We start from the raw sequence: 18861 nt of genomic DNA, 5'->3' as shown, positions 1-18861 counted from the left end.
ACTAATCAACATAAATATAAAAATAATGTGTGAAAAGTCAGATTGATTACCTCTCCGGAATGTAAGAGGAGGAGAACCTTTGCTCATTCCTAGCAAATGGCGATAAGGTAGGTAGGGGACACAAGCAAGGTCAGCGTGAGACAAAGATTTGGAGGCAGATACCAAATGGGAGAAAATGCTATCCTGCTGACTGATGCAATCTAGAAGGACCCATTCCCAAACTGCTGCACTGTAAAAACAGCAACTTAGTCTCTGCCTTGTATTTCAGCAGAACTGGGAAATGTGAAGGAATTTTACAAACATATTGTTAAAAAGTTTTCTTTTTGAAATTTCCATAGTTGTTTTCTTAATTTCATACTCCAAGATTTGTGTTGTCTCCTTTATAAGATTCATCATTTTGAACACGTGTATCATAACTTTTCTTTGCTTTTGGCCTAGCAAGGCTTATCTAATCTTAAACTCAATAATTAATATCACATTACTCTGTTTCCCTTAACTTACTATAGAGTCAAGCATTTTACCTCAGATTTTAGGTGTAAGTATATAAATAGGAGTGAATGAAGATCAATGAATTTTAATCCTGGTTTATTGGTTTTGTTTGTTTGTAAATAAAATCTCTTCTATGCTAGCTTCAGCAAATTTAAGTGGCTAATATCTAAATGGCCAACAAAGAGAAAATGACTGCAAGAAATAATACATAACCCTTTTATCTCTGCTCCTGCACTTGTCTTGCTGTCTACAGATGCTTGGGGATAAGTACATGAATGTCTCTCTGAAGTGGAGTGCTCTCCTGACTCATGGCCTTAACAGTCAAGAGAAATGGCTACGAAAAACATTTCTTATTTCACTCAAAACAAACCACCACTGGAATGGAAAAGACAGTTATCCAGAAGTATACTGCACCATTATCCAATAGTTCATGGCTGAAGATCCATAACTTCTTACTCAAACGAAATTCTCAGAGGCAATTTGAGGTAAATACAGTACAGTTTTCTGATACAGAATTTAAAAGCTATCTTAGCTTTGCATTTTGATTTGCTTTTCTTTTCCCCTGAAGTGAACAAAATGTGTTGAAAATCTACATTTCAGTGCCACAGAAATGCATTTTTCTTGGCATCCCATATCCTGTTTTCTTCTTTCCTAAGTTTGCTGTTCTCAGCTTCCCAAATGCAGCAGTACCCCAGCTGCATCTGATAATTCTCAACTCAATGACAAAAAAAAAAAAAAAAAAAAAAGCAGAGGAAAAAAAGAATTATCTGCAAAAATAATATAGTCATTTTCATGCCAAGTGAAAAAAATAAGTAAATGAACAGCTGGAATACAGTAAATGATTTTAACTAGTTTAAGAGAATTTCATATACAATCTTCTCTAAGTATTTCCTCCACACCTGCAGCTATCTCTTTTTTTTTCAACTCCTATTCCATTCTGATTTAAGATGATGATAACATGGGATCCTGAATCATCAGTTAAACTGGAAAAAATCCTAGGATGCAGGAAACATAGTTAATTCTACCCTTTGAATTGGTGTTTTCTCCTTTTTGTTTTTCAATGATAAAGGCCCAGAATTATGTTGAACAACTATGTTAGAGTGATGAAGAATTTTGGTTTGGTGAAACTATTTTTCAAGAATAATGCTAACTAGACTTTTATCGTAAATTGAGTTGTTTTTATTCTTTTTATTGAAACTCAGGAAATTCTTCCCCATATAAGAGTTGGGGATGAGAAAAGGAGGTGCCTAAGTATTGGCCTAAAAATGTATAGCAGAATCAATTAACACAAGCCATGAGCAATGCACACTTCGGGAGATTGTACATTTCCATATTCACTTAAAATAAAGCCCATACACCCCATACTTTATTTCATTTTATTGTCTAACAGTCTGTCATAATATTACTTGATGAGCATTGTTACTTCTCTTGGTTAAATTTCTTGGACAATGGGGCTGGCATATCTTTTCCCAAAACTGGACATCATATAAGGGTATTTGCCTTTTAGAAGGAATATTCTAAAGGGCACATACACATTAAAAAAAAAAAAAAAAAAAAAAAAACAAACAACCAAACAACAACAAAAATAAACAGAAATGGTAAAAAGTGGTAAAAAACTGCTTGCCTGTTAGAACACGAATAATAGTAGTTTACACAGAACAGAACCAGTAGAGGGGTATTTATCTTCAAATGCCTTTTGACTGACTGACATTTCTTCGGGCTTCTTTACTCACATTCAAGGAAGTAAATGAGTGAGTTTTATAAACTTTATGTTAATTTACTCTGGCAGTTAATTTACTCTAGCAGCACTGCCTGCTGGAGTATTACACAAAAGATGTTATTGAAGAATGATGAAAGCACACAGACCTCCTTCAGTCTCTAACATTCAGACACTTTGGTTTCTTCCATACTTTGCTTGTGACTCCATATGATGACAATTTATTTCAGTACAGTAGGTATAAAAATGTATATACAAGTCTTTGTTATATACATACCATTTTCATCATTTTTGCAAACCTGTCAAAATTGTCAGAAAAATTCAAACTAGAAGATCTGATGAAGACCTTAATAAATTCACTAGTGATACTGTGTGAGCCTGTTTTTTAGAAGACTTTGCTTTACCAACCCCTTAGGCTGCAAAACATCTGAAAATAGGCAACAAAACTGCACCCACTTTCCCATGGCATGTGAGGCTACAGTTGACACGAAGCCTCCTGCCAAAAGTGCAAGTGCTGGAAGTTATATTTAACAGAACAGATATCCTTGTGTTTTTTTTATTCACTAGCATCACTTTCCTGGTGTTTATAGCAGTTCTCTCCACTGCAGAGAGAAAAATGGATTCAGCTGCTTTACACATAAAAGAGAATGGAAGTGGAGAAAACAGTATGTATTGTCCCATGTCACATGTAAGGGTAGAGGGAAGCGGGTGGCAGGAGTCCCATCTTTTTCAATTGGGCTGGAGTGAAGCCTACCCAAACAGAGCCTGCACTGCTCCAGCTCGCCAACAAGATATGCAGAAGCATGGCTTGGATGCTGCTGAAAAGCTGGTGAGACATAAAAGGGCCTCCCAACCGTGGCACACCACTTGGTTTTATTTACTTTTTTGTTTTCTCCGGATATTTTCCAGAACAAGTTCTTTCTTTTGTTGGTTTGATTACTGCCCCTGTTTGTTTGCCTTATCTTTTGTAAGTTTGCCTCCGGAAAAAAAAAGAGAAATTGCTTTTTGAAAATACAAGAGGGACTAAAAATGAAAAGAGTGTTTGGGAGATGAGAAATCACCTTTTTTTTTGTAAAAATCTTTCTGCTTTCGTTTCAATGCATAAGTTTTGTCCTATCCTTTGGCATACACAGGGCAGCACAGTTTCCTCACACTATGTTTTGTAAATTGATGAATCGTGTGATTTCAAAGGAAAAGAACTGTTTTGGAAAGCATCTGAAGTTTGTGAACTTGAGAAGAAAACAAATTTGATTAAATATATGAAAATATCAATAGATACCATTATTGTTGCTTTGCCATCGACATGAATTTAAAACACAGTTGTTGTTTTTTCCCAGAATATGAGAAATCTGAAAAGACAAAGCTAATCTTACCTTTACTTCAATATTTTATTTGAATTATCTTTGTACTACCATCAGGCTCCAGCTTTATTCACTACCCACTGAATCAATTACCTTTCCTGATAAAAACAATTTTGCAATGTTTCAGGCTTTAAAATATGTTATTTTACCAAGGCAACAGTCCCTGACTTCGTACTGAGAACCTTTTTTAAATTACTACACACCTCATTCGCCTTCTCTATAAAGAAATGCAATTTAGTGAGAATAAGTTTGTTAAATTAGAACAGTAGGTGCATAAGACACTGGCAGTATTCTTTAAATGCTGTCTTATGAATCAATGCAAATGTATGCATACTGAAGAATTGTCTTTAAATCAGTGATAATATAAAAATACAGCATAGTGATGTTTGCTCTGTGAGGAAAATGAACTTTCTCCTAAAAATGCTCCTCATCCAATGGAAAAAAAAATGCAAAAAGACTGTCCTGCAGTGCCAAATCAGGCAATTCTTTTCACGTATTCAAACATTCCCTTCATACTCTTGTATATCATAGAATCATAGAATGGCCGGGTTGGAAAGGGCCTCAAAGATCACCTAGTTTCAACACCCCCTGCTATGTTGCTATGCAGGGTTACCAGCCACAAGACCAGACCTCTCAGAGCATCCAGCCTGGCCTTGAATGCCTCCAGGGATGGGGCATCCACAGCCTCCTTGGGCAACCTGTATATGTTTAAAATTGGAGGTAATTCTTTCTTTGTACTGTGTGTGCTATCATAGCACATAGAGGATCAAGTTATGCCCAACAGTAGCAGCTGATTAAAAAGTATTTGTTTCCAAATGTAGAAAGTATAGAGGAGATTTTTGTGCTCATATTTCTTTATTTGTGAAAATATCGGGAGATAGGAATGGATACAGCCTTCAAGGATTAGTGAGTCTTGAGCAAAAAGGTAATTTAGATATTTACTTTTTCCCATGTGGTCACAGAGGATTATCTCCTTCTTCTCATAGAGTCTGTTGGACATGCTTGAAGACCTTCTTGTATTAGTGTTTCAGAAATTTGTTGTAATTGAAATACAGAGAACATAGCTCATTTCTCCAAGGGAAAGTAGATGATTCACAGCTGACAGAAACAGAAATTCTGGACTTTCTTAATAGTCCTGCAAGGGATGGGATCCTCAAGTGAAATGTGAATAATGCTCACGTCCTCTGATCCTCTGCCTGTAGGTGAACAAGTCTTTTCAGTAGGGCAGAGATTGCTCTTCTTTGCTAAATGTCCAGTGAGTTCCCTTTTACTTCTCCTTGACTGAGATTGCTCAGAAAACACGAGTCAAAGTGAGAACAGCTGATAGAAAATTAGTCTGTGCCATTTTTCAGTTCTGGTTGCTTTCTCAGGGCTTATACAGGCAGCCAAAGATTATTCAGATAACTATTCAGGGAAGATGCCAACCTGGGAATTGGAAGACATTAAAAAAATGGAGATCTTTGATTTTGTTTGCAAATTGGAAAATATTCACTGCAGTTTTCTGAGGTAGCATTTCTGTAGTCTGCAGCAAACCAGTGCCAGTTTACGCCATCTGAAGTGCTGGCTCTGACATTGCTTTGTCAGCCACTTCATCTCTCAGTGTCAAATCTCGCATCAGAAACAGTGGCACTGAGAAAACAGCTGATGTCTCTATTCTTTTTGCCAATCAGAGGACGCAGTGTCAGATACAACACCTGTTTAATCTCAAGCCTGGAAATACTTTTTCCTCTGTTGTAGGGCTTTTTTTTAAATACTGAGTTTTACCATGGCTTCCTCCTTTTTCTGTGTGACATAATCTAGACCATGATTTTAAATAAAAATGTTAGGGGAGAAGAAAAGATGTTGCTCAAGTCTAGGCAGTGACACATCTTTTTGTGAATTTTTTGTATGTGATATGTGTTCACAGAAGTCAGGAATATTTCCTTCATTAAAAATAAAAATCTTATGTGTTGATTTTTCTTTACTGTGAGAAAGGTTTTACTTAGGTATCAATCTGATTTTAGCACCTTCAAATTTTAATCACAATATCTATATAACACTGCTGCTTACAGGTGCCCAAAAGTCTGCAGGAACTTACAATTCTGACATAAAACCTCTCCAGACACTTAATTTTTGCTTATGGAGTACTTCTGGAGAAGACAGCTGTTAACAGTCTCCAATTTGACAAAACTTTATTTTACTGGATTCTGGAGAGTGTTATTTTGTGCCAGAAACACTTGTTTCAGTGTTTCCAGAAATGGATATTTTCAGAACTTCAGTTCATGAGGGTAAAAAAAGTTGAAAGGGAAGAAGTATCTCCAGCTTTTCTTGGATTTAATCCTTTCCCTTTTCTTTCTGACCGGCTTCTTCTTTTCAGAGACAAAAGCTTAAGCCTCTGAAGGACAGTGAAATCTTGAGGTACTTCTAATAAATGTGGGGGGAAAATATATATATATATATACAGTTTTGCTGTAATATTATCAGAAGTGTGTGATGTGTATGCTCAGTGAGTTAGTGTAGGACTTTTCTGCAATGATCAGCACTGCTAAATACAGCTATACTTTTTCACCAGTCAGTAAAATTTTCCCTGCCACAGAGGCTAACCTGCATAGAATGGGCTGTATCCAAAGCTGCAGGTTCACTTTGATTTAAACCAAGGATGTCTATGTGCCTAACAGAAATGTCTTCAAGAGTATTCAAGCTCCCAGGTCATGTCTGTGAAATGTTTGGGAATAAGTTAACTAGCAAGGGTCAAAATTAGACTGCGAACAGAGCATGCACAATCATTCTACACTGCCTGACAATGGTTCCAAAAACTCTTTAATCCTTTTTTGTCGTCAGAACCTAGGAAGCTGGCTGCCTCTTTGATTGAGCAAAAAATGTCTATTGTTTTCAAGATTTTACTACACATAAAACCCTAGCAAGAAGAGTTATAAAGGCATAAGCACATACAAAGTTGCAATAGAATTTAGGGAAGTGTTCAAATCTCAGGTTCCAAAGATGTAAGAGTCAATTAAGAGCCTAATTTGAGCCTCATAGCAGCTGGAGATCTAAATATTTTGTACATAGTTTACTACCCACTACCTCACTGTGCTCACATACACTGTTTTGTCTCCGTAAACATTCAGCAAGCATTGATTGTCAGTGGGTGCCATTTTTTCCACATGAGGGAATTCAGTGCCACACCTCTGCTTCATCTGCACTTCCATCTCAGACACCACTGTGCCAGACTACCCCTCTGCTGCCATCTGTCGCATGGCGACAACATGTAATGGGATATTGGTGGGAAGGTTCAACCTCTACTGCCATATCACCAACATCTTCCTCCAACATCATGGGCCAACATAATAAAATGGAGGCATTATTTTGGAGCAGCTCTCATTGTTCTTGATATTTTCTCCTGAACAAGTCATCAACATACATACAACATACATAACACAAAGTAGTATATCTGTATATATGTAAATCCCAAAATATATTTGGAAATGTGCCCCTAAAGAATATATATACCTGAAAGCTTGATGGGAGGGCTTGGTGAGGGAGTTTGATGATGCTAAGCCTTAAAACACACTTTATTCCTCAAAAAGAAACAGTTATGATTTCTGAAATGTAAACTGTTTATTGAGTAGGTGGAGTTCGAGTTTTGTTGAGAAAGCATATTTTTATGCAGTGTTCAATGTTGTGCTCTGAGAGGTGTTTTGTAATCAAAATTGGTAGCTTCTAAATATTTTTATTTCTGGTCTCTTTTTAGCCTATGTAGGAACCTAAAACAATTAATAAATCAAACAAAACAAATATAAGTAAATAACAGTGTACATTTGACCTTACTGACTATATTTATGCAAGCAGAAATTAAGAATTTAAGCTTGGCTTCAGCTACTATGAGCTCAATTTTTTAAAACTGTGATGATCATGAAAATGTTTTCAATGAGAAGGAGTTTTAACAGACTAACCTGTTAGCTCTTAGACCAGGGTTGCCCATCAGAATGAAGTAAGTAAGGTTTGGGACCAGGTCATTATAAATGATGCTGGACAATTATCATCCTGAGGAAGTCACTGCAAAAGGATGCAAACTCATACCTGAGGAACAATAAGGTTGAAGTGAATCCACTCCTGAACAGCTTTGCATCATTATTAGGTTTGTGGGAAAGTGAAGCCATAAAGATAATAAACCAGGTCCTCCCTTGATTTACAATCCACTGCTGATTTACACTGACACATTTCAAAACAGTTCAAAAAATCATATTTTTCACAAATTGAGAGTTGCACAAAGAGTTGTCCATGTGTTCCACTCAGTGGCCTTGTGCACATAGGCCAAGAAAATGAGATCAGGCATACGGAGGGAATTCAACAGAAGGCTTCACTCTACACATCTTTCTCAGTGCTGAGGACTGTCCAGAATATTTCTGCAAGAAACTATCTTTGAGGCTGTGACATCTTCCACACAAAAAGAAAAATGCCTCTGCAAAAAAAAAAAAAAAAAAAAAAAAAGCTGCAGCACATGATCAGTGTGTTCTTCAGTCACTGATTGGGACAAAAAACAACAGGAAATGAAGACACAGCTGGAGCTGTTGCAGGCTTTTCCAGAAAGCAGCTGCTGCTGTTTTAGATGATGGGGATGTGGCTATGTTTGTTGGTGACAGTGAAGGTGACTGAGGAGGGGCTAAAAATATGAATGCCCAGGGGGAGTATGCCAAGCACTCATTCTGTCTGTCGCTCTTGGGAAGCTATCATCAGTACTAATTGATCCAAAAGATCTTGCTGAAAGCAAACAAGGTCAAGAGCTGGACAGTGAGCAAAACATCCAGTCAGAGCATACCAAAAATAGCTGAACCTTTGTTTGGGGCATAAAACATAGATTTGTATAGGAGGCAAGAGTCATTACCTCACATCACAAACGGTGATCATTGGCCCCTTGGGTGAGAGTCTTGACAATCAGGTGGGAATTTTGCTTTCTTAGGAGAGTTAGAAAAGGCGCAGTGCTTCAGCAGGATCCTTCCATGGATCCTCCCAAATATGAAAAAGGAGCAGGTCTTGAAGAGGTGTTTCAAGAGGTGAACTAGGTATCAGCTCCTTTACTGACAAACTACTATACAGTTGTTCAATGTACTTTTGCTCTTCTACTCTCACAGAAGACAAACTTGGAGCTCTTTCCCCAGGTCTGGACCCTTTCTTGGCAGATGTTTAACCCTTTTTTAGAAATATCCAGAAATCTCACTTTCTAATTTTTCACTATGTTCAGAGAAGATGAGACATTTTCTAATGCCAGATCTGAATGCCTCAGCTACAGTTTAAGGACAGTACTTTTTGTCTGATCATCCACAAAAAAAAAAAAAAAAAGATTTTTGGACAATTTTAAGGTAGATAGATTCTCCTGTTCTTTTCAATATTTGGGAAAGGCTTTGTCTTTGACATGGCTGCTAGAATTATGATAATAGAAGTGCAGTGAAAAGGACTTGGGGTTACTGGTGAACCAAAACTTGGATATGAACCAGCAGTGTGTGACTGCAGCCCAGAAAGTCAATCATATCATAGACTTAATGAAAGGAAATATGGCCATAATGCTGAGGAAAGCTATTCTCCTACTTTAATCTGTCTTTGTGATGATCCATCTGGAATACTAACTACATCTGGGGCCTGCAGCAAAAAATGACAGACATTTTAGAGCAGGTTCAGGGGAGGGCCACAAGGATGATCTGAGGAGAAAACCTCCTATAAAGAAACACTGAAAGAGTTGTGGTTGTTCATCCCTAAGAGAATGCTCCAGAGAGATATTATTATTTTTCAATATATAAAATTTCAGTGCATAAAAAGTGCTTATAAGAAAGATGGAGAAAGACATTCCCAGGGTTCGCAGTGACAAAGCAAAAGTATAATAGTTCAAAACTCAAACAGAGTAGACTTAGACTGAATACAAAGAAAAGATTATTTACAATAAGAATGGTGAGATACTGGAACATGTTGTCCAGAATAGCTGCTGATGCCCCATCACTGGAAGTGTTCAGTGTTGGACAGGGTTTCCAGCAACCTGATCAAATGAAAGATATCACTGCCTACATCAGAGTAGATAGCCTGCGTGATCTTTAAAGAACCCTTCAAACTCAAACAGCTCTGTGATGCTATGAAAGCAATTTTCATGTAGCTACAATGGAGAAAAGAAGTAAGAAAGAGAAATCAATAGGAGTATGTTATCAGGAAGGCTGTGTGTGGGATCTAAATGGAAAATCAACTGCCATTTCTTCCCACTGAAGGCTCATCCTCTAGGTATTTCAAGAGTAGGAAACATTTACTAAGCTCAACAGAAAGACTGTGTATAAAACTGCAAGATCTTTACTGCATTAAGACAAAAATGTAGTATATATTACAAGTCAATCAGCAGTGACTTAAACATCCAGCTTAATTTGGCAATTGGGGTTCACGCTGTTGAGACTGCAAAGATGGAAGAAAAAAAAAAAAAAAAAAAAAAAAGAAAAAGAGATCCAGAAGAGACAGAGACCTTCAGGAATCAAAAATGCCCACCCTCATGTGTAGCTGTAAGTGCTACTGCATTATCGAGCTCCAGCCCCCCGTAATGTGGGCAGGGCTGCCACTCCTAGATCAGGGTGCATAGGGCCCCAAGCCTGGCCTTGAATGCCTATGAGGATGGGGCATGAAGTTAAAAATTGCTCAGATAAACTTGGTTAGATGTAAATTATTGCTTTGTGGCTGTGAATATGGAAGAAGCTGACTTCCTAATGAACTAGTGAATAAGATATGGATTGCTGATACAATGAATTTCCCACAGACTTGGGAAATTCATCACAGCTATCCAGTAGAACACAGGAGCTTCAAAGACAAAGAAAGGTCTTTTTTGAGTAAATGAATTTAAACTTTTTTTAGAAAAAGGCTTAGTTTCCACCACAGAAAACACTATGTGGAGAGGGCAAAGGGCAAAAGAAAGAGAGTGAGAGAGAGAATGAGAGAGAATGAGAATGAGAGTGAGAGAGAGAAAGAATATTCTAAAAAGTGATGTAAAAGTTAGATGAAGTTGCCGAAGTAATGTGTGGAAGATGAATTAGCATCTGATACATTCCATTGATAAATTCTTTAGGCATAACATTAAAGATAAGACAGAGTTCTTTACATATCATTAGCGGTGGTCAAAATTTCAGATCAGGGGCTGGCTTCATCAAAGGCATAACAGGTAGATAGATTTCCATATAATGAATGCATTTCTATTCATTAAATTCTGCAAGCAGAGGAATAATGAGTAGTGGAAGTGCTCGTTATCAGATACTGATATTTATAGAAAACCACCACACTGTGGGAAAATAATATAGCCCAAATCAATATTTATGAAGGAACGCTTTCCTATAAATAGAGAAAAAAACTTTGCTTTTTATCATTGGTTCTTTGGTTAATTATCCAGTTTTGCATTTTAATCAACAGAAACACACTATGTTTGTTAACCACGAAGTAACAAAAGTGCTCTATTCATTATTCCCTTGAGGAATGCACTCCCTTGTTGGATAAGTGCAGCTCCCAGTACAGCACTTATTCATTCTGCCCTGTATTTACTCTTTACTTCTGTGTTCATGAAAATGCTTTTTAGTTCATCCAGAAAAAAAAAAAAAAAACAAAAAAAAAACAAAAAAAAAAAAAAAAAAACAAAAAACCAAAAGCAGTGGTGACATTAATAAATGGAACCTACAGAAAAATATTTTCAGGCAGAAAAAAGGCTTTGACCAGATCAGCCTTGAATTTTTTACTCTATTTTTTACCATGGGAAAAAAAAAAGAAAAAGTGATTGCAAATGACCCTTAGGTAGCTATCATTATCCTAAGTGAAAACACGATTATTCAATTAATACTTTACATAGCAGAAAAATGTTGGGCCATATCATGGGATTTAAAAGCTTATATTCAATACACACAGATTTAATATTCATGCAAGTAAATCCTGTGGGTGCAGACTAAAACATAAACCATAGTATTTAATGAGATTCCCTATCTGAAAAATGTGGTTATGGCTAAACCTCCTCTCCTTTATAAGAAATCTAATATTTGATTTAGGTTAATGATGCCTCTTCTCAAATTAATCTTGTGTCTTTAATTATTCAAATCTTCAGCATTACTAAAACCATTCTAATTATTCCCATTGCTCAGTGGTATTAGCAAAAATTATACTTAAATTTAAAATCACTTTAATGGGGGCCATATTATTCTCATGCTCATTTGACTATTTAAGATTTCACCTCTGAGACAGAAGAGGTTGACTGCAGCCAACATCTCCTTTATTAAAGTCATCTTCTTTGCATTTTTACCAGCAACTTAATAAGAAGCAAAGTAGACCATTCATTAGATTCTGCCCCCACTTTTCTACTAGAAAATCCCACCCCTCGTATTATCTCCTCATTTATGCTTTTTAAAGTTTTATGATGCTAATATTCTTTTATGATATGTTAGGTTTATCACTGGCAAGGTTTTATGTACCTTTTCTGGTGAATTACCATTGAGAAATGAAGACTGCTGTTTGTTTTTTGGGTAAATAAAATATCATGTGAGACTGCAAAACTGGATGATATTTGTTTCCACTGTTATTTGAAGAAGTCAGAATATGCTGTGTAAATATAGGCACTAAATGCAGTAGACAGAGCCTTAGAAAAAGATGAGAGGAAAACATTTTAGAAGACCATTTATTGCATTATGTTTAATGCATTCATTTTTATCACTTGAAGGATGTTTGGACTGTAAGACATGGAATTTCCATTTAGCATGTTTCATTGTATTTAGTGGTTTTGACTCATCTGGGAACCTAACACTGTTTTCTAAAGTCAAAGATATTTTTCTTTTCTCCTTTTGTATTTTGGAAGTTACAGCTAAGAACTCTCAGTACTCTGTCATCCAAAATTTGATTCTAATCACAGTCAGGTTGAAGCCCTTCCTGTGCAGAAGAAATCAACCAGCTCTGTGGCATTGCTCTGGCACTGCAGTGTAAACATCGTACCCCCAAGGATTTACATGTGTAGGTGAGGACAGACCAGACCATGTTTATAGATGAAATATTTTCTAGTACAATAAAGAACAAAGCGATTTCTCAATGAGAGGTAAGGACTTCATACTCTTGACCAGCATGGAGCCTGTGGCTTGCAGTCTATAGGATAGATTCAAAAGATAAGCAGGTTTACTGTGATCAGAGTAGGCTTGACAACACAGGTGATTATGCACTGGCTATCTTTATTAGAACATGATACACTGTTATGGATTATTTTAAATATGAGTATGCATATGCATGCTTGGAACTACAGGAAAATAGTTGGATACAAACCCACTGAGTAAATGTGAGCTAATGTCTATTCACTCCCTGCAAAGAACAAATTGGAAAAGGATTGTGTCTCTGGGTTGATCATTGCTGAAAAACACAGACTCCTCCCCTCTTTCTCTCTTTTGCATTTCCCCAGTGACAGTTCTTTTGACAACATCCACTCTTCACCTTTAACTCACATTTTGAGATAGGTCAGTGAATCCATTTCAGTCCCTGTAATCTTGTGCCCTGTTAGTGTCAAGCTGAAGGAAGATGAACAGAAGGAACATGAAATTTTCCTTCCCCTGGGTTCACTCCCCAGAGAGGATCCCTAGTGAGAGTATCAGTTGGCATCATTATGATTTAATTTTATGTAATTGCATCATTACATGCATTTCCAAGTATCTGGTGTTCTGCAAATGAATTAGAAACACATCAGGGTTCAACAAAAGGAGCAATACTCTCTCTCCTCTACTTGCCTCTTCATGGACTCTCTTAAATAGACCAAATCAGGATAATAACTTTCTTTGGGAGCATTGCCTAGAATAATCAGATTTCTCAGGGGAAGGTAGTGATAATTATTAGGGCTGGACTTCTATCTGACCTTCACACACACCTACTGTGTAGTGGAAATCTAGTGGAATCAGTATAATTCAGGACGTTTCTCTGCGACATCAATCCATTTCTAAAAGTATTTCATTTGCTTGGAGATTGGCTGGGAGGCTGCTATGCTTTGGTTTTTTTGTTTGTTTAGAAGATAAAAATACACCTTGTTGACAAGAAAATGTTGCCAGGTCTGAATTAATTTATTAATCACATGTTAAACATTGTCTGGTATCTGACAGCTTAGAAAGCATGCATTGCTGATGCAAATGGAGGCATGGTGGTGTTCAGAGAGCAATTGGAGCCATCAAAAAGATATCATCAGTACAGACTAAACAGCAGTGCTGACATAATGTTAGTCATAACATCTGATAGAATCCAAAAGATCAGATGTAAGCCCATTCCTTGAATTTTTGTTGCATAGGCACTGACTACAGCCCACTTATTAGTCCCTGGATCTCTAGCAGTAAGGTCATGCCTGATCTGATACACATTTAAAACTACCTTTGTTACAGTTCTTAAATGTGGATTGCTGATTCCATAGACTACAATAATAAACCTTCCTGTCTTGTCAATGCATATGTATCGTCTCTTTAGAGAATTATTGATTCTTTAATAGATCTTGCATGCTTATGAACCCTTCAAATGTACACTATTGACCCATATGTCTGCACATTGAACATGTGACCTATTCTTAGCAAACCTTTAAAACATTAATTATTGACAACTAAATAGATCACTGTAGCACCTCTGGAGATCCCAGCTTGTCAGAATAGTTGCCCTCAATGCACACCGAGAGACTCTCATTTAGGTGACAAATTTCAATTTTTCAGCAGAATTTTCAAGTATAGGTCATCTGATGTATTCCTAAAACACTTCTCTCCGTGTTTTAATGCAGTGCCACATTTGAGCTCTTGGTGGAACTCAGTGGGTCAGAAGTAACTTGGACATGATCACAGGAAATCACACACTACCAGTTTTTCCTCTCCATACTAATAACAGATGGATCTCCCCTCCATACCACCACCCCCCCCACCAAAAAAAAAAAAAAAAAAAAAAAAAAAAAAAAAAAAAGCATAAAATGGGCCTAATAACAGTAGGAAATAATTTTACACCTATGCACATGCCACATTCCCCTGACAGGGGCACTTAGGAAGGCCTTATCCCTTTTGAGTCCCATGTGTATACTGTGTAAACAGTATGAGCTGCCTCAGTTGCTTATTCCCACACATGGCTCAGCTGGGACAGCATATAAAAAGCCATTCACAAGAAGTATAAGTTTTGGCTAAAAATGTTAAAGAAGAGGTCTCTAAAAAGAAATTAAGACAACTACTGTTATTTTGCAGACTGGAAACTTGGATTCTTTTGGTCTCTGGTTCTTTTCAGATGTTTTTCATCCAAATTTATTTCAAGTTTCTGCATATATTAAAGGAAATCGTTCCCTTTATTTTTTCAAAATTACTCTTGTAAAAGAACATTAAAAGAAAACAGAAGTGCTGATATGAGCAATTTCTAATGAAACTAGCTGGAAACTTTCTGAAATTTTTTGTGTGAAGACAAAATATTTTGCTATTTTATTTCATGGAAAACGTTCAAATTTGTTTTGTTCTGTTTTTGGACATTTTCTCTCTCCAATGATGCATGAATATTATCTCTTGCTGAAATCAATTATAGAGCAGCACAAATTTGGTTACTAACGTAGATTGCCTTTCATCTAGTAAAGGAATATAGCAGAAGGGGGTAGTCTATTTTTTCTCTCAGCTCCACATCCATAAATGGGTGCAATGACTCAGAATACAACCTCCTCTGTTCAGCTTCATGAATGGAAAGATTTAGTCACACTGGAATGGGGTCCATGAAGACAGCAGGCTTAACAGGGTGCATTTTGAGAACCACATAGTTGACGGAACATGTTCTTTAATCAGCCATATCAAGGGAACATTCCTTGGACTTGTGTGCACTGTTCTGAGCTCTCACTTGAGATTATAAGACAGAACTCTTCCTTTCAAAAATTTATTGTTGTGCAAAGTACATTGCAGAACAGAATAGAGCTGTCCTTGAGTTAAGCTGTTGACCATGCTCATACTCAGAACATGACAGCCTTGAGTCTGATTGTTCCTTTTTGCATGAATAGTTTTAAAATCTCTGAGGAGAACATCTTAAACATTATGCTAACACCGCATCAGTCCTGTCTAAGGGAAGGTATTGCTGATTTGCAATTTTCCCAGGAGCTCTTTCACTGTACTCTGCCCTCAGGGAGTAAGCTGCAGTAAGCAGTCTCCTTAAGACTTAAGACATACACTTCCATTCCAATGCTTTTATCTACTGATTCTTTGCTGTAAGCTAAGTACTAAGGTTCCCTTCAATTAGGGACTGAGGTCAGGTCACCCTAGTCCCACATCAGAGTCGTATTCCTCAGAGTTGCCTCAGAAGATTCACCTTCTGATTCAGTGATTTTCTACATTCTACAGCAAAGTGGACAGACAGACTGGAAGAAGTGGCCATCTGGTCACCCTAATCTGCTCACATGTCCACATGCTGAAGAAGTATACATTCCTTTTAGGAAAAGGAAGATTAGTCCCATCTATCCCAAAAACCCTTTAATATCAGAGAATCCATTTAATGTTATATAAAACACACAAAAAATAAAAGCTTTGTTTTGAAGGAAAACAGCAAATTCATTTTATGTGGGTCTGAATCTATGAAGTGCATCTGGGAAACGAAAGCAAATAGGGTCCTCCTTATGATACACACTGGAGACCTTGATATTCTGCCACATGCAGGTAAAAATGCTGAAGTTATATACTAAAAAAAATCTATGCATCTCCATGGTAAAGCAGCATTCAAGCCGAAGACGTAGGACTGCAGTTTTAGAGGCATCTAAATCTTACCTATATCCATTAAAATTTTTCAAACAGTTTTGTGTGTGCTTACTCTCAAAGAAAAAGTCCACATAAGAGAGAAGTAACAGAAATGGTTCTGTCTATATTCACTTTTTTTCACTGGGAATTTAAGCTACAGTTTAATTGCAGTCTCTTGAGACTGGTAGATCCTGCTGCATTTGCAAACAATTTCATATTTCTTCCTTCCTGCATAAAGACTTTTAAACATATTTCACTGAAAACAAATCTTATCCTTTTTATCACTTATTGCACCTCAGAAAGCTGAAACATTTTAAATCTTCCCAGCAAATTTAACCCATTTTGGTCATATACAAAGTTTCTATTATTTATACAAATTTATTATGTAATCTTAGATATGCAGAGCATTTTACAGAGAATAAAGAAAGAGCACCTGCTCCAAACAGTATGATGTCCAGGAATGCTGCTCCCTTGATGTTCTCCTTCCAGCTGCTGTGTCATTTTTGCTCCTATGTGAATAGCTCCTATCGGGATTCAAAATCAAATCAACCTTAAGGATGAACACAATAACAACTGCAAAAAATAAATTTACCCTGAAGTTGTTGTGTTTTGTTGTTGCTGTGTTAGCTTTTTTTCCCTGTAATTAAAGATTTTCCAATCTGGTAATGAATTCTTTCCTTTGTATCTTGGATAGAGAGCAGTACAGAAACCTGGAATCCTCCCTGTTCTGGAGAATCAAACAAAGGACCTGCACTGAAAATTTTCCCCAGGGACCTTCCAAATTCTTAAGTCCCATGCAACTGACAGTACAGTTAAGATGTACTCCAGAGTTCTTCTGCTCCTGTAGCACCTTAAGTTTAGGAACATGTGAATGAAATACCTCACATTTTCCTGCTTTATGTGCCAAGCAACAAATGGCCAGCAAGCCTTCATTCACCTCCCACAAGACCTGGTCATCTCATGGGGCCATGCACGGCCCCCAGAAAAAGAAATACTTCTGGGCATACCTTCTCTCCACCAGGGGAGCCAAAGCCCCATCATATGAAGCAAAACCCAGGCCTTGCACAATATTTAGGAAAAATATCATAGAGATGGGTAAAAGAAATCAGAAAGCAGTTCCTTCTAGAGGAGCTCCCACTGCACCAGTCCCCAGCACACCGTCACAGCCTGCTGTGTCAAAAACTGACTGCCATTTATTGCTCCTTCATGTCATCTCCTTCTGTGTGGAATCTGTCACAGCAAATTTCTGTGCTGCGTTTCAGAAGTGATAAGAGAGATGACTGTGTTTGAGCTTTTCCTTTGTATCCTGCAGATGGGACAAAACTTTCCTTACAGAAACATAATTATTCCCATGTAAAGAAAAACACTCTGGGAATTGTCCTGGGGGTCAGACCAAGGGGTACAGTTCATGCTCAGGCACGGATCAGGCAACTCCACTTACAGCAGAACAATGAGCCCACATCAGTATCAGCACTGGGGAACCTGCAGTCAAGTGCAAACCGGTACACTGGTGCCTCAGAGAGCCCTGGGGGAAAAGGAGCATGAAAACAAGGGGAAAAAGTGGAAGATGAAGAGTGCCTGTGGGAGCCTCCTGCAGCATGTTCACAGAGTGCTGGACAGACAGCTACATGGGCTCTCCAGTCACTACTACAACTAACTTACACTTTCAAAACCTCTGAAAATACAAATTCAAAACCTCTGAAGTCTTACCTCTTCCCTTGTTATTTTTTAGCAGACAGCAGCATACTCTAAAACCCTAATTGTATATGTAAGTAACAACACTCTATCTGGAGGGCATATCCTGGGGATTAATGACCAGCTGGGAAGAATGTGATAGCCAGAAGTGCAGCTAGAGGCTATTGCACATCCTTGATCATTTAACCACTTAAATGCTGCTGAGTAGGTGGTGTCCACGGGGTAGACATTACCAGATACTTCTCTTTGTACCAGACAAATCACTCTAGGTCAACAAAGAGGTGGAGCTGGTGCTTTAAAGAAGTGCTGCTGCATCTCCCACAACAGCACTGAATCTGTGACAGAACACAATAAAGATCCCCTGAAAACACTCTGTGCCGTGCTCATTATTGCTGTTATAAAATTAAAATGTTGGATAGGAGAATAAGTATAGTAGGCCACAGTTGCAATGCATTAAGCAGGGAATAACACCATTAAAGACAACACCATCCTGCCGCTCTGAAATCAGAATCACCCATTGTCAATTTGCTTGGTGTGATATTCTATTTTTTGCAATCTGTGGCATATGTGTGCCTTGCTGCTATCGTCCCTGGTGCTGTTCTGGGATTTGTGCACAGAATAAAAGTATAGTCCTTGACCCAGAGAGTTTACAGTAGTTTTAACATGTTTTTGCTTGAATGTCTCTAAATAATTAATTCAGTGTAATCTACATAAGCCATTTCCTTTACCAGAGCTACCTTATAGCACTCTACCTTGCTGATGATCATCATTACCTTTTAGAGTAAAATGCAACCAGCAGTAAGCTTGTTTTGTAGAGCTTTGAACAGTCTGAATGTTAAAGAGCTTATAGAGCTTATTAAAAAACAAATTGCTA

The sequence above is a fragment of the Lagopus muta genome, chromosome 1, assembly GCF_023343835.1.
Source record: "Lagopus muta isolate bLagMut1 chromosome 1, bLagMut1 primary, whole genome shotgun sequence".
Lineage (NCBI taxonomy): Eukaryota > Metazoa > Chordata > Aves > Galliformes > Phasianidae > Lagopus > Lagopus muta.
Note: the sequence above shows the minus strand (reverse complement) of the source record.